Here is a 24,891-nt window from a genome sequence, read left to right on the forward strand (position 1 = left end):
GAACATTTTGATAAATTTTGTGTTGGCCCCTAATGCTGTAGCACTCCACTCATTCTGTAAAATCTTACCAGGGATTATGCTTTTTACTGTGCATCAAATGAAGCATCAAATTGTAGCAACTAAAAAATTCTCCCCCTAGTTCTTAGGCACTTTGATTTCAAAAATGGAATTTCAAATCATTTTAATCAACAATCCTGTCCAAAAAAAAACTCAGCTTCCCTCCTCTAGCTGCATATTTGGCAGACAACACAAATGTAAATTTTGGCAAATTCCATTTCCTGCATCAAGTTCTTACCAAAGAAAATGAAAGATCTCAGCTGTCAAATGTCCTTCACACCTCGTACAGAACACTGCTTAAAAAAAAAAGATGTGGGGCTTCCCTGGTCGCGCAGTGGTTGAGAATCTGCCTGCCAATGCAGGGGACACGGGTTCGAGCCCTGGTCTGGGAGGATCCCACATGCCGCGGAGCGACTGGGCCCGTGAGCCACAACTACTGAGCCTGCGCGTCTGGAGCCTGTGCTCCGCAACAAGAGAGGCCGCGACGGTGAGAGGCCCGCGCACCGCGATGAAGAGTGGCCCCCGCTCGCCGCAACTGGAGAAAGCCTGCGCACAGAAACGAAGACCCAACACAGCCAAAAATAAATATAAATAAATAAATAAATTTATTAAAAAAAAAAAAAAAAAAAGATGTGATTTGCTTACCTGTGTGATACTGAGGCTTTCGGAATGAAAAGTTTTTGATCACTTTGCAGGTTCTTCAGAACATGCGGAAGCACTTAGATTTCTGATATTTTGTAAGGAGGTCTCTTCTTGCTACAAGATGGCTATTTTTGTTGCCAGCCACAGAAATTAAAAGATTGTCCTCCCATATAATCATGTTCTCTAAATGTGGGACAAGAGGAACGTAGAAACACAAGAGTGCTTGGAAACACACTGGGGATGAGAATGGAGAAGAGGATTACAGTAAAACAGAAATGTATGTGCTGTTTCTGCAAAACGGTTTGATGATCTGTGAAGAGCCCGTAAGCCTCCTAGAAAAGGTGAGACTCACCGCATCTGAGTTGTTTGATGTGAAACGTAGGTTGCAGTAAAAAGTCACACAGAAAAAAAGAAATGACTCATTTTTGGGAAATAAGACTACTTCCAAACTCAAAAATCTGTTACTGGAAAGGAGCAGCCAAGTTAAATAAGAGTTTCTTATTATGTTTGCTAAAACCATAACTTATTTGAAATCCAGCTTTGATTTCACAAGTTCAAATTACTTCTGTGTTTTTAAAGTATTTTTCCCCCACAGAGAGAGATTTAATTTATGATGACACCCGACGTGCTTCAGAGTGTTTTAAAATGATGGACATTTTGGAGATGGCCAGCCTATATGATGAAATTATAAATGCAAGGGACCTGATTAGCAGAGAGCTGGTCCAACAGGAAAAGTCCATAGCTACAAAGTGAATGAACATTTTGGGACAGCTGCATACAAGTCTACAAACCTGCTAGTGCTGGTAAGTAAAAATCCTAACTATCCTATGGCCAAATGCCTTTGTTGAGGGGTTATTTAGCTTGAGGCCATCACATTGGCCTGACTCCAGAAATCAGTATAATGTGGGCTTAATAAGAGCACTGCGAGGCAGTGAATTTTGACAGTATTCAGTTTTACTACTACGTAAAAGAAAAGAAGGCTTTTTATTTAAAGCTGGAAGCAATTCAAGGAATTCCCAGGTGGTCCAGTGGTTAGGACTCCGCACTCTCACTACCGAGAGCCCAGGTTCAATCCCTGGTTGGGGAACTAAGATTCCACAAGCCACGTGGCATGGTCAAAAAAAAAAAAAAAAAAGCTGTAAGCAATTCAAAGAAGCATTATTGGAAAAGGAAACAGAAAGAGTAAAAATATCCAACTGTATCAAGGGACGGAAAACGTATGTCATTGTCGTTTTTATTAAATATAGGTAATAACTATTTAATTATTCCTATTGTGTTTCCCTTTTTAAAAAAAAACCCTCACATTTATGCATCTTAGGAATACACAATAATATAGCCTAAAAAATGAAAATATACAATAAATAGTTTCCAAGAAGGGGTAAGATAAATTGTTGTATCAAAAGAGAGAAATATTATAAAAATGTAATTACATTTTCTTACACAGTATTTGTTTAATTACTATCAATTAATTTTAATTTTTTATTTATTAGTAATTCTTTTACTATTAAATACTACTCATTGCCACTGTTGTCTAGTCCTACTGTTATTTTAAGTAATAGCATGTATGTAACAGAAGAGTAAATATTACGGAATGACCTAGAGTTGCAAATAAACACCTGTTTTTCGTATTTTTGTGTTAAATTATAACACACTTAGGTATAATTATTTTATATTATACTATTATGGGTTTTGGGGGCCTGTTTTTTGGTTTTCTTTTGTTTTTAGTCTGGTGCAACTGTGTCCCAAATTGAGGCTCTAAAAAAATTGATTACCCTACCATTATCACCAATACAGCACTACCCAAATCTTCTCTATATAAATCAGAGAAATCTGGGGGGAAGTTAGGTTGCTAGTGGGAATACTGATGACCCAGAATAAGGGCTTTTTTCAGGGCTAGAGATGGAGGAGGCCCCCAATCTCCCAGCTGACTCCTCTCTCAGGTGACGTAAAACCTGCCAGTTCACAAGCCCCGCTCTGCCTCGTGCAACAGGCCTGGTAAGAATCCCTCCTGGGGGGAGCGGCCTCTCCGGGAACCAGGCTGCTTGCACAGCACCAGAGGAAGCCTCCCAGGCTGCACAGTCCTTTCACGTTAAATGTGAACAGGAAACCAGAGACCGTCAGGTAGACAAAGAGAATCAAGTATCTTCATTCTGAACAAGATTTTAAAAGAGATTTTTTAAAAAGAAGAAGAAGAACCAGAAGAAACAGAAAAAACTCAGGGAGCAAGGAAGCACTTTTAAAGCATCCTATTCAAAAAGATATTTTCCATCCCCAAACAATGAAAACATGCCATTAAAAAATACATAATCAGAAAGTCAGAGACTTTAAGTATGGCTGATGAGGGCTGAGACAGTTCAATGAAAGTACCAGAGAACAAAACAGAAGAAATCTCTCAAAACGTAGAGGAAAAAAACAAATACGAATAAAGAGACATGGGGACTAATTCAGGAAGTTCATCTAATAAATGTCCTAGAAAGAGAGCAAGAGTTTAAGAAACGATCAAAGAAGTAATAAAAAATAAAATTTTCTCCAGATGAAGGTTACAGGGGCCTACTGAGGGTACAACGCAACAAATGAAAAAGACCTAGACCTATTCTTGTGAAATTATAGAGTATGAAAGATAAAGAGAACACCCTGAGAACTTCCACTGAAGAAAAATAAATTACCTGCAAAGAAACAAAAATCAGATCCTCTTGAGCATCACTGGTGACTGGAAGATAACAGAGCGATGCCTTTCGATTTCTAATGGAAATAACTTTAATCCTAAAATGTATCTACCAGGAAATAAGTGACCAACTATGAAGAGAGAGAATAAAAGTAATTTGAGATGTTCAAGGACTCAGAAGGTTTATATCCCATGCATTGTTTCTTTGGAAGTTCTGGGAGTTCTCCAGGAAATAAAGGGGAAGGGAGAAGGTGGAGATTCATTGTCTGAATTTCATGGGTCTGTCGGACTGAAGAGCCCCTCGGCACCGGCCCCCATGCGCATAGCTCTGCCTCTGCCTCTGCCTCATCCCTGCCACCCACAGTTCATGACAGCGAACGGGAGGCTTTACCTTGCTTTAAAATGAGGCGCAGAGATTTTTCTCTACTGTCACAGGTATGCCTGGAACAAGAGTACAGTTGACTCTCACATTCTTTTCACTAATGAAAAGGAAACAGCAGGGTGACTCGTACATTGGAGGATACACTATTTTCTTTGGAATGTTTTCGTTCTTGCATTTTGGAACAGGTGTGGCCTCTGTTGAAAGCAACAGTGGGGTCATACTCAGCATATGTGACACGTGAGGAACTGGAAAACTGCTCGGCGTCCCCTGCCTTCAGTGTAAGGGGTGTGGGTCCATCATCTTGGCCCTCTCCGATGCCAGATCCTATGCGTAAGTATTTATGGTGTACTGGCTTTTTTCTTTTATTCAGTTTAGGCTAGAAATAATGTTTTGGCTTAGAAACTCTTTGACTGAACTATGACATAATAGGATAAGGATAATTGTGTCAAAAATAGCCTCTTGATGTCCTCCTTTGGCATGAAGAATTCCAGAGTCAGTTCGCTGTGGATCACTGAGAACTGACCATGTTAATCAGAGGTCAACCATCTTCGATAAGTTCTTTCCTTTGGGCGCAGAGTGGGGGGCCCACTCCAGCGACTGGGGTTGGGATGGTGAGTGCAGGGCAGCTACCATCTCACGGGGGTGAGCTCGTGCTGGCTGTGGCCGCCTAAGGCTGGGCCTGGGGGTGGACGCCCAGACTGGCAGCCAGCAGTTTTTGTAAACAACCGGGAGGGGGATTGTGCTGGTGGCTGCCAGCTCAGGCCAGTGAAAACCAACCCGTTCGCCGCTTTGGGTGGCGTGCCACAGGTGGCCAGTGCTTCATAAGGACACAGCCAGGCCTTATGGGTCCATGTCACCTGCCTGTACCAGGGAGTTGGGGTGTGAGCCTCAGAGCTCAGACCTGGGATTTGGGAGCTGAGCAGAATAAATCTCTTGAAATCTAAACTGACATACGACATTTTAAAATTGGGAAAACAAACAGCTCTGAAAAGATTTGTAGGATTGTAGCTGAATAGTTAACATGGAAGACATGTCATAGAGAGGTTAGGAGCAGGGGTGGAATAATCCCGTGTTGATTCAGTGAGAAGCGTTGGACAAGGCATTGAATTTCCCTGTTTACCCATCTGTTTAAAAAACAAAATGGGAAAATGACATCTCCCAGAGATGTTTGGAGATTTGATTGATGTTCGTAGTGTGCCTGGATAGCTCTCATAAAGTGTCCAGTAAGAGCAAAATATGTCATAAGAACTTAAATGTCTACACAAACTAGTCTGAACCATCTTGAGTAGATAAGCAGTTCTGTGTCTTTGATCCAAGTCGTACTTATTAAGGCAATTTGTATTTTTCAAAGAAAGTTCCGTGTTACTTCTAATTTTCTTTTGAATATCAGCTATGTACTTGGGGTCTTTAACTGTCAACTTGAGCTTCAACACGATTGATAGATGGTCTGTCACCTATAAAGGACAACTTACCAGTTCCAGACAGCCAGGCAAGGCAGTTAAATACACTTCAACATGCTTCTTGCTAAGGACGATGCCTTTTGCAAATATTTGAGATATTTGTTCTCAGCTGTAATTTATTAGTGAACCTGTATCCTCATAGCGACTCCTTGGGAGGTGCAGAAGACAAAGCCAGAAAGCAAACGAAATTCGTTCATTATATATCAAGAAAAGAGCTTTCATTTACGGCTCTTTGTTGGTAGACTTACTGGTACGCGTCTTTGATGCCTGTTTAATTTCACGTAGTACCACGTCTAATCACGCTGTGTAAATAATCTGACAGAATATCCCTTGACTTGGTTTTTCCTTGTGAAGAGCAGACAGCACTGCCACCTTGTTGCCAAAGTTTTGTCTGATTTGAAAGTGCTTAAAAATCAAGTGAACGCCTGCTGTGAAAAAGAGCTTACTCTCTCTCCCTCTGTCAGTACTTGCGAAAACAGGAAAACAGCGTAAAAGGAGATAGCACCATGGGACTGAATTCAATAATTAGCATAATCATGATGCTCCGTATTGTTCCCCAGGGCACGCCCCTTGGCCAGATCTCCCATTAAGAGGACACCAATGTTGTCCCAGCGAAGAAATCCCCGCACGCATGATGCAGATCAGCGAGTTCCTGCCCGCTGCGCCGGTGCAGTTAATTTTAGCCAGGGTTTGTTCTATGAGTTGTAAACCTGTTTACCCAAGTAGAAGTTAGCAAGCTGAAATGTGACTTCTCCGCCCCATGTGAGAGGCGTCTATTTTAGACTCAGGTTGTTGGTGATCCCCAGAGAGCAGTCTTTGAAGAATTGCAGCCCGGATTTCCTTTGAAAGCACTTGTGAGTACTGGGTGAATCTTTCAGATTTCTCTTTGTTCTTTTCTCCTTAAATCTTCCTAATGTTGCTATCATAGTAATTTTTTATCTCTTGGGAAAACTGGGAGCTCTGGGGTGGGCACTTTAGAGGCTTCTAAGAATGGTGGCGAAAGGGCTTTCCTTAAATGTATCCTAATACAAGAAACCTGCCTTACTCCATTTTCCCAAGAGAAAGTATGTGAGTCTTACTATTTTTATCTTTGCAAAAGCAATCTGTGGATTGTTACATACTTTATCTGCTCAAATATTTGATTAATGGAATGGTGTGTCATTGAGCTTCATTTTCAATGGTAACCTAACTCTTAGAGGGGAAAAAAAAAATGTTGAAAGTGGATTCCTGTTACACTTACTGTGAGCTACAAGTTTATGTGCAGAAATAATGGGAGTGTCAAATGTAATTTTGTAAAATGTGTAGATGGACAGTTTTTGTCAAAGGAGGATTTGGTGCTTAAATCCATATACTCCTAAAGAGAAGCCCTTAAAAAATAAAATGAATTTAGGAGGAAGCTTTTGGAAAGTAATTGAAATTGTCTTCTGGAAGAATTCCCTAATCTTAACTGCTCTTAATGTAACAAGTCGCCAACTTAAATTTGGACTGAAGAAAACTAAAGATTTTAATGTAGAATATTTTCAATTAAGTCTGAATCACCTTGCTTAGTTTGAAGTGTGTTTTAATTCAGAAGACTCGGACTTCATGCCAAACAACTTGCTTATAACACAGAACCTGGCAGGGATTTCTTTATCAATTAATACGTAGATTATCTCCCCCCTGGGAATGTTGATTTTAATGAAACAGTTCTAACAGGGGGTAGCAGCTGCTCCCAGGCGTTAGGGCTCCATCATCTGTGGGCCCGGAGGAAGGGTTGCCCTCAGATGCCATTTTCCATTTGGAAAGCTGTATCTAAAGACTTCCTTGTTACTATGTATTGTCTGATTTTAAATACGAACAAGCCAAGGTGCCAACAATGAAAGGAAATGTTTCAGTGGTACATTTAGTAGGAAAAGAATGTAAGATGGGGAAAATAGAACTGAGTGTGTTCTTGGGCTGTTTTCAGAAATAAACTTTTTTTTTTTTAAACTTAAGTCTTTTTATTGAGTAGAAGAGAAATTTGCCATCCGGATTCATTGTAATTATAACAGAAAAGTCTGTAATGTCATCTTCAGCAGTTAAAGGGACTTTGTTCCAGGATGTTCTTCAGAGTATATACTTTTATCCAAAGAGAATAACTGTTCTTACTTTTGACTGTTAATAAGGCACCATCAGAGTCTCAGTGGAGTGTTTTTAGAGGTATACTGTGGTTGGGTATTAGATCCTTTTCAAGCTATTACTCATCCGCTCAATTGTCGTTTGGTCCTGCAAAAAAGAAAAGCTGTTTAAGATTTATCCATGTTTTTAATTTAACAGAAAGAAGTTTCCAAAGGTGTTTTTACTACAAGGAAGCATATGTTCTTTTAGGAGGCGTTACTAAAATGCTTGTAGACACTTTCCGAGTGTTTGTTTTTGTGATTTATGCGCTTTGAGAGAGTGACCTAGGCCAGGAGGTGATGTCAGTGTCAGGGTGGGAATTTCTCCTGTTTGCTGGAGCCGCGATTCTCCTCCTGCTGTTCACCCCGGGTGCCTGGTAAAGGGACAGTGGTCTCGGTGCCCTCCTGGGAAGAGGCTCTTTTGACTACTTGTGATCTTGGCCGTGACCAATCACAATGAGCTCAACCTAGAGTCACCAACAGGGGATCCAGATGCTGAGAAACGTGGGCAGCTTTGTGGCCTGTGGAAGGAGCCCGGGACCCGTGGTTTCGGCCGCGTGCCGGGCACGCCTGAGCCTCCCGTAGCCCTCCTGCACTTAACTTGGGGCAGGTGTGTCCTCCAGCGCTGTTGAAGCTGCTCTCCCTGGCAGCCTGCCCTCCTGTCCTAGTCCTCTCCCTCCTAAAATAGTTACAGCCCCAGAGGCTCTGACAGAGTGACTCCTGATGGCGGTAGATTTCTTTTACTGTGACGTCATTCCTAGACAAGAGCCGTCTGCTCTGAAGCTTGGCGGGGTCTTCAGGGAAGTGGAGAGGAACCTTTTCTCTGGCTCCCCTTCATCCACATGCGGTTTTTAATAGGCAACTGTGCGGCCAGACTTACATTATCTAACAGGTTGCCTTTTGGTTGGGAGCCTAATGCATGTGCTCAGTGATCACACTTCTAGAATGTTCTCTTTCAGAAGGAACTCTTGCAGGAATAGGATTTGACACATTGAGTTCCGGATGAAAGGAGCAGTGAGCAGAGGGGTGTCTTCAGCGCTGCCTGTCTTGGGCACAAGTGTATGGTAATAGGATCTGGTCCTTGGCAGGAATGCCGATTGCTTCTGGAAATGCTGGGACGGCTGTTACTATTTAGCATGTATTAAGCACCCCCAGAGCCATACAATGCACAAAGAAAGCATAGTTCCTACTCTCAAAGAGCCCACGTGCTCAAATTAGGCGGGACAGAGCCTGGGCCGCGACTTGCACACTGAGTAAACCTGCAGAGCAAGGAATAGAAGGAAGGAAAGGAAGACAAATGGGGAGGGTCGGGGGTCACCCGTGGGCTGCTTTCTGTCCATCTGGGCTTCCGCCTTGTAGGATTCGGGCAGCCGGCAGTGCCACGGGGCCCTGCTTCCCTGTCTCTTCCAGCAGCTGGGGAAGTGATGGAGGTAAGAGGGGGATGGCCCCCAGGCCCCGATCCACAGCCCCAGGTCTCTGGGACGATTCCCCACACAGGGAAGGAGATCAGGAGTTTCATCTGCACCTGGAAAGGGACGGTTTATTAGCCTATAAAGGAGGAAACTTGATACCGCATAAAAGTAAGGAACATCTTTCTCCACAGAGTGATGTCTGGATAGAAACCTGAATTTGGGTTCCCGATTTTCTCTCCCTCTTAAACTGATACACGATTGAACAAGTTACTTCATCCCCAATCTGGTTGGGGATGTCGAGTCAACAGTTGTATTAGTTAGAGAAGTGCTCTGAGCTTCTCTGAAGAAAGGCGTTTCGAAGGTCAGCTCAGCATTACTGCAGCCCGGAACGGTGTCAGAAGGACAGGAATCAGAGGCAGCTAACAAGGCAAGCTCGGGTATTGGAGAGTAATAAACGGAGGATGTGGTATGAATCTGTGAGTCATTTTCCCTTTATAGTCAACCTCATCCCATCTCTGACTAAGGTTCCGGGTCTAGTTCACGGCTCCACAACTAAAAGGGACTTGGAGAGATCCCAACAGAGAACCTCAAAAATGATTAAAGGGTTGAAAAATGATGCCTATAGTAAGATGTTAGGGAATGTCTATTATTTAGGCTGAAAGGAAAAAAATGACCAGGGGACACTTGAATTGTTATTCCAGTATCTGTGTGCCTCTGGACCAGGGGATGATGGCCAACTAGTATCCAGTTCTACTGAGGATGTAAGGGTTCGGTCCAGTAAGGGTTAGGTTAGAACCGTGGTCCTCAATGTGTGGTCCTAGTACCCTCAGCATCAGTACCACCTGGGAGCTTGTGAGAAATGCACATTCTCAGGCCCCACCCAAGACCTGTGGATTCAGAAACTGTGCAGGTGGGACCCAGCAATCGTGTTTTAGCTCACCCCCCAAGTGATTCGGATGAAGCTGGAGGAACACTAGATGAGGTACAAAGAAGAGTATTACAAAATGGGGAATTGGGGTACTGGAAAATATAAACGTTTTTCCTGAAGTCATCTAAAAATGGGTTTATATTTGTTTGCAGTGTCTTCAATATTCTGTCTGAAGTCAGGAGTTAAGTGACCTGTCACAGCCCCCTCTAGCCCTAACTTTGCTCTGGATTTCCTCTGTCACTGAGAGAAGACTAATAATTACCCAGGAGAATTTTGCAATTACTTTTCCGAACTCAGTAGTTAAGACAGTGCCCATTTCAGATGGGGAGCAGATGAGATATTGTGATAGAAGTCATATCGTGTTATATCTCCTGCTTTTGCTCTATCACAGTGTCATTAAATAGACTGTCTGCTCCCCGTGTGACTTCTCAGCAGCCACCTGAGGGCAGGTTTGGGCAGCTGGGAAAATAGGGAGCCCCTTGATGTTGGCCCGTGACCCCTCTGTGCCGCAGGCTGCTGTGACAGTCCCCATTTCAGGGGGGCTCTTCCCCATTTCAGAAGAAGCGTGGGGACAGGGGCAGTGTGATGCCACCCCATCTTCCCAACTCTGTCCCTTCCACCTGCAGGATGCCATCCCTCGTGCCTGCACGGGGAGTTCCACCTGCCACCTGGAAGCTGGGGACAGGGGGACCTAAATATATTGTGGTAGTGGGTCTTCCTTAGAGCCGGAGGATAGGGACCTGTTTATCCTGTTGTTTTGTCTCCGCAGCAAACAACCAACGGGACCCCTAGTGGGCACTTAACACAAATACCTAGTGAATTATTCCGTTGCACCGTCCAAGGCCACAGGTGCTCCGCCCTTGCCCGTGTAAGTAATGATCTCGAATCGGACAGCTGGCAGTTCTGACCCTCCCCAGTCCAGGTACTTACTCCTGAGTACCTCTCCTCCCCCCGCAGCCCCCCATTTTGCACATAATAAAAATGCATCTTAATTTAGTTGTCTTTGCCCTTTTGTGTATTTTTCCTTTGTACTTTTGCTTGAAGGAGTTGTCTGGGGTTGAAAACAAACTACGGAGAGTGTGTGTGTTACACTTTGTATAGCATTTAGGACAATCAGAGCTTCCTGTGATCAGAGTGAAGAAAGGGTTCTCTGAGGACATGTTTTGCCAGTGCTGCCTAGAAAGTGTCGCACCAGGATCGCACTGTTGTCCCCAGAGAGGCCACGTCCCGCCTTGGCCCGGCTCTGAGGCCCTCAGAGCTCAGCGCTGGGAATGGGGATAGTGGCCTCCTTAGCTTTTATAGCTGTTCTTTATCACACATTTGCAGAGTATTCAACATTCCTTCAAGTGAGGGCAGTCTGGCATAGACTCGTTTGCCTTGTCATGGGAGACAGAGGGTGAAGGGGGCAGGTGAGTATTCCAAGGCTGTCACTGAGTCTTCAGACCTCGTTATGTTGGAAAAAACTGACTTCTCAGACATGAGGCTGCGTGTACTGTCACGTTCTGCATCTGTGTCCACGCACAGAGTATGTGAGACCTGGTCCCTGTGGTGGTTGCACACAGAGAAGACAGGTTTGTCTTAGTGATTCAGAGAGCAGAGACGACTGACTTCTAGCGCCCTGGATCAGTCTCTGAATAGAAAATACTATCTTTAAAACCCCTGAACTCTCAATAACTATATATCCAGTAGAGGAAATCCAAATGGCTGCTTGATTTGGTTCTTCATGGTAGCAGGCAAAAGGCTATTTTCATTTCTGTACAAAGAGAAATGACAAAATCGTCTTCTTCGGTATTTCGCCCTGGCAAAAGTAATTTTGTTTCTAAAATCAGTCATATCTAGTCCACAGATGTGTCATTAAAAATGAGAGTGGTGGGACTTCCCTGGTGGTCCAGTGGTTTAAGAGTCTGCCTGCCAATGCAGGGGACACGGGTTCGAGCGATGGTCCGGGAAGATCCCACATGCCGCGGAGCAACTAAGCCCGTGCGCCACAACTACTGAGCCTGCATGCCACAACTACTGAACCCACGTGCCACAACTACTGAAGCCCGTGCACCTAGAGCCTGTGCTCAGCAACAAGGGAAGCCACCGCAATGAGAAGCCCGTGCACCGCAACGAAGAGTAGCCCCCGCTCGCCACAACTAGAGAAAGCCCGTGCGCAGTAACAAAGACCCAGCGCAGCCAAAGATTAATTAATTAATTAATTTTAAAAAGTTTTTTAAAAATGAGAATGGTTAAATGGTTTGGGATTAACTTTGTCTCATGGTAGTTGTTGAGTCAAAAATTTTAATGTGTTTGAAAGGAGAGGAAAAAAAACCTCCTTAGCTGGTTATTAGACTACACAAGAATGACTCACCTAATAATTCAATAAAAGATCCCCAGAGACAACCAAGTAAGGTATAGGTTAAATAATTTATGGTGTTGCCATATAATGCAACACACTGCAGCCATTTCAAATGATGATGTTGGATGTACATGGAGTAAAACTAGCAGGTTACAGAAAACGTGTATCACCTCATTTTTTGAATGGAAGGCATTTTTAAATGGGCTAATGGCTTTAATTCCTGTTTTAAAAGGAAGGCATTTATATGTACATAAAAAAAGAATGCAGTGCACCAAATATAAACAATAGTTATCTGTAGGAAATGAGCTCATGCATGATTTTCCCCTGGCTTTTTGGTTACCTGTATTTTAGACTTTTTTTCTTCAACGAGCATATATTACTTATGTAATAATGAAAAACTTTCTTTTCAAAAAGGAACTATTGTCATTAATTTCCTTTTAATAAATTTATTTATTTATTTATTTTTGGCTGCGTTGGGTCTCTGTTGCTGTGCGCGGGCTTTCTCCAGTTGCAGCGAGCGGGGGCTACTCTTCGTTGCGGTGCACGGGCTTCTTATTGCGGTGGCTTCTCGTTGCGGAGCACGGGCTCTAGGCACACGGGCTTCAGTAGTTGTGGCACGTGGGCTCAGTACTTGTGGCTTGCGGGCTCTAGAGCACGGGCTCAGTAGTTGTGGCGCACGGGCTTAGGTGCTCCACGGCATGTGGGATCTTCCCGGACCAGGGATCGAACCCGTGTCCCCTGCATTGGCAGGAGGATTCTTAACCACTGCGCCACCAGGGAAGCCCTGTAACTCATTTTAATTTTGACTTCTATATTTTATTTAATTCACCAGTGGCCTCCCAGTGGCTTACATAATTAACGCCTACCCCTGTGGATAAAACTAGTGCACCAAAATGTACACAAAAACAATGGTCATTTTGCAGTGGTGGGCTAGGAGCATTGTTCCTTGCCTTACTTTCTCCTTTTCCATATTTACCAAAAATTTTATATGCACGCGTATTATTTTTACAATGGAAAACTGTAAGGCAGAGACTTGAGATCTTGTTTCTTGGGAAGAGGCCCACATAGGCTGATGTGTAGCAATTACCAGTGAAGGTTGATCCTGTTAATTCTGCAGTGTGAAGGGCATTCAACAGGGGTCTGCCGTCACTACTGGGTGCTCTGGAGGTTCCGTGAACTCTCACGTGAATGTCAAATTGGCCAGGGTCTCAGGTTCAGTGTTTTGTGGAGAGCGAAGACAGGGAGCTGGGGAATCCAGCATATTTTAAAGAGTCATTAAAATGGTATGCCTAGTGTTACGATTACCCACTTAAGTTTTGTCAGGGGCCATCCTTCTGGATCGTATATCCAGAGTAGTGGGTGGTGGAACCATGTGCTGGGGGCCTCGGGTAGTGTTTCCACAGTACTTAGCTCTGTGGTATCTGCGTGTATCTCAGCAGCGTTTACTGAGGTGAGTGATGGCCCTGTAGGAGAGCACCGGCTGTCTCAGTTACTTCTGCCACACGCTGCCAGGATGTCCTTGTGGCCTTAATCAGAAGGCTGTTTTGGGGAGCTGCTTTGGTACGGGTGGCCGTTGATTTAAGAAAGTCTTGAGCAGAAGCAGGAGACCTCCCTTTCTCCCCGCTTTGTATGGTGAGTCGAGAGGGTAAGTCCTTTTGATGGTTATGTAAAGGGTCTCTCATTTCGTCTGTTCCTAAGCCTCGGCCCAAATGAGTGGATCCATCCCCAGGTTCACTTGAAGACGGAGGTCTGGACTGAGATTCAGTTGAATCCACTTTCAACAGGACTGATACCTTAAGCTTAATTTAAAGCCAAAGAGCCTTGAGAAACCAGAAGGAATCTAGGATCCTGTACAACCATGTTTTGACCTAGTCTTTGGTTCAGAACCTTTGTTACTCATCAGGAGTGTTTCCTGGAATCCTGAGAACTGAGAAAGCTGGTTTTTCAAGTTTCCTTCCTACTGTTTTCATCCTTACAAGGAGCGTTCTTCTCCTCATCCTCTCTTTCCTTTCTTCATCATCTTTGTCTCTTTCTCCTGCACTTATACAGTAGGAATAATCTCGTAATCCTTCTCCACACTCTTGCCTCCCCGAGGAAGTAAAGACACATCCCCCATGGGTTTATCTTCATTTTCTCTGGGCAGGGGAGGGGAAAAGAGCAGTGGGTGAACCGTTTAACCCAGATAGTCAGAGATTCAGTGGATGGAACCCTGTTCCCAGTGAGGACTGTGGAGGCCACTTCCGCACATCCTTGCCACCAAGCGGCTCCAACTTCAGTGAGACACAGAGCTATCCGCACACAGTGAGAGCACAGATGTGTATCAGGATGAATAAGCAGGTGGTCACAGTTTGAATGATAGAAGGCTTTGCCAGTTGAGTGGCACGAAGGAAGAAAGAGAGCATCTTTTTAAAGGGGATAAAGCAGGGACTTCCCTGGAGGCGCAGTGGTTAAAAATCCATCTGCCAATGCAGGGAACACAGGTTCGAGCCCTGGTCTGGGAAGATCCCACATGCTGCGGAGCAGCTAAGCCTGTGCACCACAACTACTGAAGCCCGTGTGCCTAGAGCCCGTGCTCTGCAACAAGAGAAGCCACCGCAATAAGAAGCCCGCGCACCGCAACGAAGAGTAGCCCCTGCTCGCCACAGCTAGAGAAAGCCCGCGCGTAGCAACGAAGATCCAACACAGCCAAAAATAAATAAATAAATTTATTTAAAAAAAAAAAAGGGATAAAGCAGATAAAAGTATTTCGTGAAACTATAAGCTACCTTAGAAAAGGCAGGAAACTGGTGGCTGTCGAGGGAAAGGGTGGCTTTTGTAAGAGCAAGAGGAGAATGAATCTTGGCTTAAAAATTTGGACTGAGTTTATTTCCTTCCTTTTTGTTTGTTTGTTCATTCCCTTTTTGTTTTGTTTTTGCCTTTACTCTGAAGATTAAAAGCAAAAATGAGAGGGTACAGATGTACTCAACGTAGCGAGGTGATTGGGAGTTATAAATGAGCTCATCTACTATCATAAAGGTTTAAAAAAAAAAAAAACAGAGGGATTGCTTTCAACTTGACCTGAAATTAAAGTGGCGGCTGGAGCAGGAAGAGAGACTCGCTGAGTTGTTCCGTCACTCTGTGCCCCAGCCTGCTGTGCAGACTTGAGGATCCCTGGGGACCCGGCAGGCAGTGCGTCCAGCCTCACGCCTCATCTGTCAGGCCTGATTCTTGCCATCTCTACTTTTGTTTCCATTCGTTTGATTTTTCCTTGATCTTTAAGTCATAGTGTCTTCAGGCTCTGTGGCCTTGTCAGTAACAAGGAAATCCAGAATTTTTACTTGAAGAAAAATGACGACGCCTAATCCAGAAGAGACTTCTTTGGTCAGGTATAAAAGCTTGACCTTATCATACTAACTATTAAGCATTAGAAGGATATGGTTTTTTAAGTTTAGTTTGTATTGTGTTCTGAGAAGAAATGACCCCCAGTAGGCAGTAGTATAATAAGAAAGATTTTGTTTTCTGTCCCCTTATTAAATATTAAGTACTGAACTTTTAAGAACCCAAGTGATCAAATTGGATCCAGCTGTGTAAGAGCAGTACAGGTGTAGAGGTATCTTTTCTTAAGAGGCAAATCCAGTCACTTAAAAATTTATGTACAGTAAAATTCACTTTTTCTGGTGTACAGTGGTATGAGGTTTTACACATCCTCAGGTTTTTATGGCCACCAGCACAGCCAGGATACATAATAATTCCAACTCTTGTGCAGCTCCTTTATATTCAGACCTTCCCTCCACCCCTTGCTCTCTGAACTGTGAAAGTAGTCTCTAAGCCCCAAACGTCATGGTAGAGGGTGAAAATCTAACTAGCTAAGGGGACTTAAGCACAACCTTTGACCAGTAAATGTCTTATGCTGTCCCAAGGGTGATCCCTAGCAAGCCAGACTGAAGTATATAAAAGGGAGAACTATCTGAGCAGGGACATCAACAGCTGTACCCTGTAGGGAAAGTAGACTTCCACAGAATTAGTCCAGCCAAGTAAACAAACAACCAAATAACAACAACAAACCTCTGGTGGGGAGGGAGTAACCAGTAACCAGAGTTGCTACAATGTATTATCTAAAATGTCCATTTTTCAACAGAAAATTATGGGACATGTTAGAGAAACTGGGCAGTAGAGACTGCTTTTGGAGGGGCCCAGTTACTGAACTTAGCAGACAAAGACTTCAAAGAAGCTATTATTTTATTTTCTTAGTTCAAAAACTAAAATAAACCATTCTTAAAGAATTAAAGGAAGGTGTGGGAGCAGTGACTCATTGCATAGATAGAGAGTATTCTTAAAGAGATAGAAATGATAAAAAAAAAAAAGAACCAAATGTAGATATGACACCAAAAGCAAAAGCAGCAAAAGTAAGGACAGATAAATTGGACTACATCAAAATTAAAAGCTTCTGCACATCGAAAGACGCAATCAATAGAGTGAAAAGCCAACCTACAGAATGGGAGAAAGCATTTGTAAATCATGTATCTGATAAAGGGTTATTATCCAAAATATAAATGTGTAAAAAACTCCTACAACAACAGCAAAAAACAGCTTGGTTCAGAAATGGGCAAAGGGTTTAAATAGACATTTCTCCAAAGAAGATTTACAAATGGCCAGCAAGCACATGAAAAGATGCTCACCATCACTAATCATTAGAGAAATGAAAATCAAAATCACAGTGAGACATATCACCTCACACCCATTAGGATGGCTACTATTAAAAAACAAAATACCCATCAAGCCTCTTAGATAGCCTCAACCACCAGAGGGCAGACAGCAGAAGCAAGAAAAACTACAATCCTGCAGCCTGTGGAACAAAAACCACAGTTACAGAAAGATAGACAAGATGAAAAGGCAGAGGGCTATGTACCAGATGAAGGAACAAGAAAAAACCCCAGAAAAACAACTAAATGAAGTGGAGATAGGCAACCTTCCAGAAAAAGAATTCAGAATAATGATAGTGAAGATGATCCAGGACCTCGGAATAAGAATGGAGGCAAAGATTGAGAAGATGCAAGAAATGATTAACAAAGACCTAGAAGAATTAAAGAACAAACAAACAGAGATGACCAATACAATAACTGAAATGAAAACTACACTAGAAGGAATCAATAGCAGAATAACTGAGGCAGAAGAACGGATAAGTGACCTGGAAGACAGAATGGTGGAATTCACTGCTGCGGAACAGACTAAAGAAAAAAGAATGAAAAGAAATGAAGACAGCCTAAAAGACCTGTGGGACAGCATTAAACGCAACAACATTCGCATTATAGGGGTCCCAGAAGGAGAAGAGAGAGAGAAAGGACCAGAGAAAATATTTGAACAGATTATAGTCGAAAACTTCCCTAACATGGGAAAGGAAATAGCCACCCAAGTCCAGGAAGTGCAGAGAGTCCCATACAGAATAAACCCAAGGAGAAACACGCCGAGACTCATAGTAATCAAAGTGGCAAAAATTAAAGACAAAGAAAAATTATTGAAAGCAGCAAGGGAAAAATGACAAATAACATACAAGGGAACTCCCATAAGGTTAACAGCTGATTTCTCAGCAGAAACTCTGCAAGCCAGAAGGGAGTGGCATGATATACTTAAAGTGATGAAAGGGAAGAACCTACAACCAAGATTACTCTACCCGGCAAGGATCTCATTTAGATTTGATGGAGAAATCAAAAGCTTTACAGACAAGCAAAAGCGAAGAGAATTCAGCACCACCAAACCAGCTCTACAACAAATGCTAAAGGAACTTCTCTAAGTGGGAAACACAAGAGAAGAAAAGGACCTACAAAAACAAACCCAAAACAATTAAGAAAATGGTCATAGGAACATACATATCAATAATTACCTTAAACGTGAAAGGATTAAATGCTCCAACAAAGAGACACAGGCTTGCTGAATGGATACAAAAACAAGACCCATATATATGCTGTCTACAAGAGACCCACTTGAGACCTAGGAACACATACAGACTGAAAGTGAGGGGATGGAAAAAGATATTCCATGCAAATGGAAATCAAAAGAAAGCTGGAGTAGCTATACTCATATCAGACACAATAGACTTTAAAATAAAGAATGTTACAAGAGACAAGGAAGGACACTACATAATGATCAAGGGATCAATCCAAGAAGATATAACAATTATAAATATATATGCACCCAACATAGGAGCACCTCAATACAGAAGGCAACTGCTAACAGCTATAAAAGAGGAAATTGACAGTAACACAATAATACTGGGGGACTTTAACACCTCACTTACACCAATGGACAGATCATCCAAAATGAAAATAAATAAGGAAACAGAAGCTTTAAATGACACAATAGACCAGATAGATTTAATTGATATTTATAGGACATTCCATCCAAAAACAGCAGATTACACTTTCTTCTCAAGTGTGCATGGAACATTCTCCAGGATAGATCACATCTTGGGTCACAAATCAAGCCTCAGTAAATTTAAGAAAATTGAAATCATATCAAGCATCTTTTCTGACCACAACGCTATGAGATTAGAAATCAATTACAGGGAAAAAAATGTAAAAAACACAAACACATGGACGCTAAACAATACGTTACTAAATAACCAAGAGATCACTGAAGAAATCAAAGAGGAAATCAAAAAATACCTAGAGAGGAATGACAATCAAAACACGACGGCCCAAAACCTATGGGATGCAGCAAAAGCAGTTCTAAGAGGGACGTTTATAGCTCTACGAGCCTACCTAAAGAAACAAGAAAAATCTCAAGTAAACAATCTAACCTTACACCTAAAGGAACTAGAGAAGAAGAACAAACAAAACCCAAAGATAGCAGAAGGAAAGAAATCATAAAGATCAGAGCAGAAATAAATGAAAAAGAAACAAAGGAAACAAGAGCAAAGATCAATAAAACTAAAAGCTGGTTCTTTGAGAAGATAAACAAAATTGATAAGCCATTAGCCAGACTCATCAAGAAAAAGAGGGAGAGGACTCAAATCAATAAAATTAGAAATGAAAAAGGAGAAGTTACAACAGACACCGCAGAAATACAAAGCATCCTAAGAGACTACTACAAGCAACTCTATGCCAATAAAATGGACAACCTGGAAGAAACGGACAAATTCTTAGAGAAGGTATAACCTTCCAAGACTGAACCAGGAAGAAATAGAAAATATGAACAGACCAATCACAAGTAATGAAATTGAAACTGTGATTAAAAATCTTCCAACAAACAAAAGTCCAGGACCAGATGGCTTCACAGGTGAATTCTATCAAACATTTAGAGAAGAGCTAACACCCATCCTTCTCAAACTCTTCAAAAAAATGGCAGAGGAAGGAACACTCCCAAACTCATTCTATGAGGCCACCATCACCCTGATACCAAAACCAGAGAAAGATACTACAAAAAGAGAAAATTACAGACCAATATCACTCATGAATACAGATGCAAACATCCTCAACAAAATACTAGCAAACAGAATCCAACAACACATTAAAACGATCATACACCACGATCAAGTAGGATTTATCCCAGGGATGCAAGGATTCTTCAATATATGCAAATCAGTCAATGTGATACACCATATTAACAAATTGAAGAATAAAAACCATATGATCATCTCAATAGATGCAGAAAATTCAATTCTTCCAATTCTCCCAAAATTCAACACCCATTTATGATAAAAACTCTCCAGAAAGTGGGCATAGAGGGAACCTACCTCAACATAATAAAGGCCATATACGACAAACCCACAGCAAACATCATTCTCAACAGTGAAAAACTGAAAGCATTTCCTCTAAGATCGGGAATGAGACAAGGATGTCCACTCTCACCACTATTATTCAACATAGTTTTGGAAGTCCTAGCCACGGCAATCAGAAAAGAAAAAGAAATAAAAGGAATACAAATTGGAAAAGTAGAAGTAAAACTGTCACTGTTTGCAGATGACATGATACTATACACAGAGAATCCTAAAAATGCCACCAGAAAACTACTAGAGCTAATCAATGAATTTGGTAAAGTTGCAGGATACAAAATTAATGCACAGAAATCTCTTGCATTCCTGTACACTAATGATGAAAAATCTGAAAGAGAAATTATGGAAACACTCCCATTTACCAATGCAACAAAAAGAATAAAATACCTAGGAATAAACCTACCTAGGGAGACAAAAGACCTGTATGCAGAAAACTATAAGACACTGATGAAAGAAATTAAAGATGATACCAACAGATGGAGAGATATACCATGTTCTTGGATTGGAAGAATCAACATTGTGAAAATGACTATACTACCCAAAGCAATCTACAGATTCAATGCAATCCCTATCAAATTACCAATGGCATTTTTTACAGAACTAGAACAAATCATCTTAAAATCTGTATGGAGACACAAAAGACCCCGAATAGCCACAGCAGTCTTGAGGGAAAAAAACGGAGCTGGAGGAATCAGACTCCCTGACTTCAGACTATACTACAAAGCTACAGTAATCAAGACAATATAGTACTGGCACAAAAACAGAAACATAGATCAATGGAACAAGATAGAAAGCCCAGAGATAAACCCATGCACCTATGGTCAACTAATCTATGACAAAGGAGGCAAAGATATACAATGGAGAAAAGACAGTCTCTTCAATAAGTGGTGCTGGGAAAACTGGACAGCTACATGGAAAAGAATGAAATTAGAATACTCCCTAACACCATACACAAAAATAAACTCAAAATGGCTTCGAGACCTAAATGTAAGACTGGACACTATAAAACTCTTAGAGGAAAACATAGGAAGAACACTCTTTGACATAAATCACAGCAAGATCTTTTTTGATCCACCTCCTAGAGAAATGGAAATAAAAACAAAAATAAACAAATGGGACCTAATGAAACTTCAAAGCTTTTGCACAGCAAAGGAAACCATAAACAAGACCAAAAGACAACCCTCAGAATGGGAGAATATATTTGCAAACAAATCAACGGACAAAGGATTAATCTCCAAAATATATAAACAGCTCATTCAGCTCAATATTAAAAAAACAAACAACCCAATCCAAAAATGGGCAGAAGACCTAAATAGACATTTTTCCAAAGAAGATATATAGATGGCCAAGAAGCACATGAAAACATGCTCAACATCACTAATTATTAGAGAAATGCAAATCAAAACTACAATGAGGTTTCACCTCACAGCAGTTAGAATGGGCATCCTCAGAAAATCACCAAACAACAAATGCTGGAGAAGGTGTGGAGAAAAGGGAACCCTCTTGCACTGTTGGTGGGAATGTAAATTGATACAGCCACTATGGAGAACAGTATGGAGGTTCCTTAAAAAACTAAAAATAGAACTACCATACAACCCAGCAATCCCACTACTGGGCATATACTCTGAGAAAACCATAATTCAAAAAGTGTCATGTACCAAAATGTTCATTGCAGCTCTATTTACAATAGCCAGGACATGGAAGAAATCTAAGTGTCCATCATCGGATGAATGGATAAAGAAGATGTGGCACATATATACAATGGAATATTACTCAGCCATAAAAAGAAACAAAATGGAGGTATTTGTAGTGAGGTGGATGGAGTTAGAGTCTGTCATACAGAGTGAAGTAAGTCAGAAAGAGAAAAACAAAAACAGTATGCTAACACGTATATATGGAATCTAAGGAAAAAAAAAAAGGTCATGAAGAACCTAGTGGCAAGACGGGAATAAAGACACAGACCTACTAGAGAATGGACTTGAGGATATGGGGAGGGGGAAGGGTAAGCTGTGATAAAGTGAGAGAGTGGCATGGACACATATACACTACCAAGCGTAAAATAGATAGCTAGTGGGAAGCAACTGCATAGCACAGGGAGATCAGCTCGGTGCTTTGTGACCACCTAGAGGGGTGGGATAGGGAGGGTGGGAGGGAGGGAGATGCAAGAGGGAAGAGATATGGGAACCTATGTATGTGTATAACTGATTCACTTTGTTATAAAGCAGAAACTAACACACCATTGTAAAGCAATTATACTCCAATAAAGATGTTAAAAAAAAAAAAAAGGAATGATTTCAGTGAGCCCAGACTCTCGCATCTTCCCATATATAGAAAAGCGCTAAATTCCTTAACTTGAGATACAGTAAGTCCCTGCAAACGACCCTTCAAGTTTCAAACTTTCAAAGATGCAAATGAGCGTTCCATCAACGTTAGGTGTGAGTGAAACTGCAGCTTGCTCTCCACCTCCTATTGCTGACGATCCTTCAGCTCTACCATCTCCCACCTCCTCTCCCTCCTCCAGTCAGTAACTCTTTTTGCCTGTTCACTCGATGCCAGCCCCTGTATGCCAGCTGTTGTACTGTACTACTGTTCTTTTCAAGGTACTGTACTGTAAGATTAAAAATGTTTTATTTATTGTTTTTTTATGTATTATTTGTGTGAAAAGTATTATAAACCTATTACAGTACAGTACTATTATAGCCGATTGTGTTAGTTGGATACCTAGACTAACTTTGTTGGACTTACAAACAAGTTGGACTGATAAACGTGCTCTCAGAATCAGAACTCATTCTTATGTACGGGACTTACTGTACCTAGTTTTCTTTTATTAACAGTAATCTTTTGTTCCTACTACCTGCCCCTTGTTGCAAAACTCCTATATATCCTAGCTCCCCGCCTCGCCTCCTCAGAGCAGTTTTCTCAGGGTTACTTGAAATGCTGCCTCCCGGACTTGAAGTCCTCAGTATGTCCACTGAAGAAAACACAACTCTCAATTTTCAGGCTGTGAATATTTTTTTTCAGTTGACAATACCTTACCCCTTCTATAACTGTTATGGTAACCTACTGTGTTAGGTGGGTCCCTACCCTAGGTTTGATTGACAACACATTACTGCCAAGAACGTATGAAAGAGTTTATTACTTCCATAATGGAAGTGTCTGGGGAGGGCAGGGAAGGCCTCTTAAGTAGGTGGGAAGTGCCTTGACAGAACAAGGAAAGGAGCCTGGCCTGAGTTTTTTGTTTTTTGTTTTTTAAATTTTTATTGGAATATAGTTGATTTACAATGTGTGTTAGTTTCTGCTGTACAGCAAAGTGAATCAATTATACATAAATATATATCCACTCTTTTTTAGATTCTTTTCCCATATAGGTCATTACAGAGTCCTGAGTAGGGTTCCCTGTGCTATATAGTAGGTCCCTATTAGTTATCTATTTTATTTAATTTAAAAAAATTTTTTGGCCGCACCACACAGCACATGGGATCTTAGTTCCCAGACCAGGGATTGAACCTGTGCCTCCTGCATTGGAAGTGGAGAGTCTTCACCACTGGACCACCAGGGAAGTCCCCCTATTTTATATATGTTAGTGTGTATATGTCAATCCCAATCTCCCAATTTAACCTTCCCCACCCCCCTTTCCCCCCAGTAACTGTGTTTGTTTTTCACATCTGTGACTCTATTTCTATTTTATAAATAAGTTCATTTGTGCCATTTTTTTAGATTCCACATATAAGCGATATAATATATTTGTCTTTCTCTGTCTGACTTACTTCACTCAGTATGAGAATCTCTAGGTCCATCCATGTTGCTGCAAATTTTGGCCTGAGGTTTTTTGTTTGTTTGTTTGTTTTAATTGAGATTAGGAGGTGGGCTAGTGTGAGATTTTGCACACAAAGGCAGGGGCTACCAAGGATTTAATCTCTTACCAGCACCAAAGAAGTAAGCACCCAGGGCTTCTTGTCATCTTGTACAGATGTGGGGCACCAGGAGAAGGAAGGATGAGGCTTTAAAAGTTGTCAGCAGTCAAACATTAAAAAAATGGAGTCAGACTTCTAGATTCTCATCTGGCATGTAAAGAGCTTAGAAGGGGACATTCCTATAATCCTCACCAGAAAAAAGCAAACAAACTTAAAATTAACGACTCGGATCTATCAAACCATTAATCACAGGGCCGACTGCTGTCTCCAAAATTGGAGAGACAGTAAAATAGAAATTTTGAAATATGCCCACAATATTCTGCTCTTAACAATGCCTGTCCTCAAAAGATTCTGTTTTACCAGTGCCTAACTGACATGGTGGGAGGGTGAACTAGGAGATAGATGGGCCCCTGGGCCAGACAGCTGGTGTTTGTCAAGTGGAGCAAAACTGAAGTTTTGTCCTCAGCCAGACAAGAATGATGCCCGTTTCCCTTCCTCCACTGATATGGAGGGAATGAACTGGCAGTGGGGAATTTGTTGCAGCAAAAATAGAAATGGAGTTTTTCCTCTCCTGAGAACAAGGAAAGTAAAGGGAACAGTGATCAGCCTAGAGAAGAAACCAACAGGCCTGAAAGAGTTAATCACTCCTAGCTATATTTTAACTGTTACTAATCTGTAGTGTCTGTAACTAGATTCATCCTTCACAAAGCTAACCTATCACTACCTGACACTATGTGAATTACATCCTGCACCTATCACCCCCTAACTCTGTGTGATGTAAATTACATCCTGCACCTGGTGTTTAAGCTCCCTGCACTCCCTTGTAACAAGTCACCCCTTGTCGCTTTTTGCATTTCAGAAAGAAGGTCACAGGCCAATAAGCCAGAGACAAACAGGCCCAGTTACCGGGTCGGGCCGCCTGACGCCAGATGTGACTGTTTTGAAATAATGCAAGAAGAAGAAAAATGCAAGACCTTCATGACTTCGATCCTTATCATACACCCCCAGACTTCGAGCCCCACCTATAAGATCTCCTCTGATTCCTCGGGAAGTGAGGGCACAGTTCTTGAGGCGCTAGCCTGCTGTGTTTTCCCCTTTGCCTGGCAAAGAATTAAAAGCTATCTTTCTTTTCCTCCAAAAACTCTGTCTCCATATTCTTGTTCAGCATCAGTGCACAGAGAGCCAAGGTTTTTTTGGCAACAGGG

The 24,891-nt window shown here is 41.9% G+C and overlaps 1 long non-coding RNA gene across 1 annotated transcript; it reads left to right on the forward strand.

Annotated features, from left to right (window-relative positions):
* Positions 1 to 5,477: 5,477 nt before the first annotated feature.
* Positions 5,478 to 24,827, forward strand: LOC309623781. Its single transcript, XR_014241634.1, has 2 exons — positions 5,478 to 6,060; positions 23,244 to 24,827. It is a non-coding gene; the product is annotated as an uncharacterized lncRNA (long non-coding RNA).
* Positions 24,828 to 24,891: the final 64 nt, after the last annotated feature.

Source organism: Balaenoptera borealis (assembly GCF_965194805.1).
Source record: "Balaenoptera borealis genome assembly, chromosome: 2".
Classification (NCBI taxonomy): domain Eukaryota; kingdom Metazoa; phylum Chordata; class Mammalia; order Artiodactyla; family Balaenopteridae; genus Balaenoptera; species Balaenoptera borealis.